This window comes from Procambarus clarkii, chromosome 24 (assembly GCF_040958095.1).
Source record: "Procambarus clarkii isolate CNS0578487 chromosome 24, FALCON_Pclarkii_2.0, whole genome shotgun sequence".
Lineage (NCBI taxonomy): Eukaryota > Metazoa > Arthropoda > Malacostraca > Decapoda > Cambaridae > Procambarus > Procambarus clarkii.
Genome location: NC_091173.1, coordinates 45296377 through 45299336, shown reverse-complemented (window position 1 = coordinate 45299336; position 2960 = coordinate 45296377).

Below are 2960 nucleotides of genomic sequence, written 5' to 3'. Positions count from 1 at the left end.
ACATTTTGAGACTTGAGTGAACGTGATAGTATCGAGAGCTGTGCCAGTGCACCACAAACTGGCCTTGGGGTGGTGCTGCTGGCACAGCCATCAAGAAACTTTATCCACACCATTCACTGTCTAGCTTCAACAGTGCCGCTGTGCTGTCTACCACAACACAGGTGGGAGTGACAGGCTGGAGTTGAGCTTCCAGTCTTGGCCTCTAATCTCCTTGCCATAGCATGCTTCTTTTCAGAGTTCCGATGCATGTTGACTTTTCTTGTCAACTCACATGGGCAGAAATTGCTAGTTACAACTACACCATTTTGTTTTTCATTACTGGTGACACAAAAAATCTAGCAGTCAATTTAAATGTAGATATCTTTTTTTTCAAGATAAGAAGATATCTTGTTTAAGTACACAATGATGTGTCAGGCATATGTAGTCCTTATTAATATATGTCTTATCAAAAAAAAAAACTTCTTTCGTCTGTTATTAATAACATCATTTAGCTGTACATTACATTATTCACTCGCCCCATTACTTTAAAACACTAGCAAGAATCCTCATGAAACTCAGCTAACTAAATACTAATCATTAGAATAAACCCATTCGCTGTCCCATTTCTCCCATCACTTTAAAGTTTCCACAAAACTTGCTTCTTCACTGTCGCTTTGGCCCAGAAAAAGAACTAAGCAGCCAGTAGGCACAAGTGTGGACTGCATGGGTTGCCAACACTGCCCGGTGTGAGCATGGCTCCGGTGTAAGCACACACATTAGGAACATCTCATCCCTCCACCATTACAGCTGCCTGGCACAGCCATCACTGCGTTAATCAGACCTCTACCGGAGGTGTTTGTGACTGAATGCACCTCTACTTCTCTACCTCTCAAATGAGAAACCTATGAAGGATAGTTAGAGATGGCTTGGTAGGGAAATTACTAGGCCGAGGCGCTCGAACACAGTCGTCTGACTGCAGGCCGCATGCAGCTAGAAGCGCGGGCTTTTGGTGTCTGTTGTCGACTGGGAGGCAGTATGGAGACATGGCCTGGTGATCTGTGGCCTTGGCACTAATGAGTTGTTTTGTCCTATAAACTAGGTAATAGGTTTTTTTTGTGGGAACCGACCTGTGAGATTTATATTTATTTAATTTATATGAATTTATATAGAACTTGTATATACGTTAATTTATCTCTTTCGATAGCAATTTGTATGTTTAGTGGACTGTTTCTACAATATTCTCACAAATCGATCCTTACACATCAGGGGGGGGGGTTATATTAAATTTATATAAATGCAGGTAATTAAACTACGTACATTAGTAAATAAATTTGGGTGCCTTATCTTATTGTATGGTAGGCTTAGTCCACCAGGTATTACTAGGATGTTGACACCAAATAATCCTCATGTGAGGCTGGCTTCCAACACCCAAGGAACTGATGTCCCAAGATTAATTCTTTCTTCCTCTTCTCGTTCCTGAGTTTAATGGCTTGTCTAATGTACTAACCGGTTTGCTCTATATCTACTTAACATTTACTGGCCAGAAACGATTAGATAAACGGGTTTAGGTAAGACGCTTCCCTTGTTTAGATGTTGACTGCGTGTTGATAATGGAAGAAGCACTAATTTGATCTCCATAACACTTCGTTCAAAGGAGAATTATAGGAGCTGAATTTCCTCCTGCCACTGTTCTTGAACAATAGCTGACCTCCCACCACTGACGCCTGGCTCTCGTGTCCAGATGTCAATAAGTGATAGAAGGGTCACATTTACTTTATATTGATACAGATAATTAAGTTAATTCAAATATGTTTTTATGAGGGTCAAAGTCCAAAGACTACGGTATTTAGGAATAATTACCAACAGAATAGCTGGTGAATTTATAGCACTGTGGCAATGATATCCCGTTTTCTGTTGATGGATAATTCCACTAAAAGCTACATTTTCTATGGGGTAACTTGTGTATACAACAGCAGCAATATTATCTGCAGATTGTATTTAATAATAGAAAATGATGTCGGGTTTTCCAACATTTTTAATGCACTTGAAGTGTAATGGCCATTCAGTTTAGTATTCACCAGTAGAGTGGAAGATTCTTATTATGGTGTTTTATAGATAGCCTTGTACACAAGAAACTGCCTACATCCCGTAAGTAAAGTCCTGTTCATGGAGTGTATGATTGTAGTGGAGCTCATTTTATCTTTTATATTACTGAAGAGTTGTGAAGTCATTGTTTTAATAGTACCCCCGTTTTCCGTGCCTAAGTACCGAGCTGGGGATTTTCATTGGGCGAATAGTTACTCTCGAAAATTTAATCACATTGCTCTCCATGGCATATTTTATGGCAAGCTAGGATTAGGGCCAAGGCTTCCTTTTCCACCATTGAATAGTTCCTCTGGGCTTTATCAAACTTTCTGGAAAAATAATATTGTCGATCATCTAGTGTATCGATCTTCCCCTTTTTGAAACATTACTGTCCTGTACCTTCGAACTATCGAACTTCCTGGAAAAATATTACACTTGATGATCGACAGTATCTTCCTCCTTTTTTAAATAATACTGCCCCGCCCCCTCCCCCCCACACACATAAGTCAGACACTTATCAGGCACCTGCAGGTGCAGCAGACATATCAATATACAGGATATATTGCTAATCTGCCTGACAACTCGGCGCCTGACAGTGGAGTAAACAGCGCTTTGGATTCGTAGTCCTGAGGTTCCGGGTTCAATCCCCGGTGGAAGCAGACAAATGGGCAAATTTTTTTTCACTCTGATAGCCCCATTCACCTTGCAGTAAATAGGTACCCGGGAGTTAGACAGCTGCTACAAGCAACTTTTGAAGATGAGTAACAAAAAGGATGCCAGGTAAAGAACCGGGCCGTGGGGGCACTAAGCCCTGAAATCATCTCAAGATAACCTCGATCAAAATGGGGGCTGGCCAACACTGGGGAAGATAACGTTTCTTTTTGGCTCTCGAAATT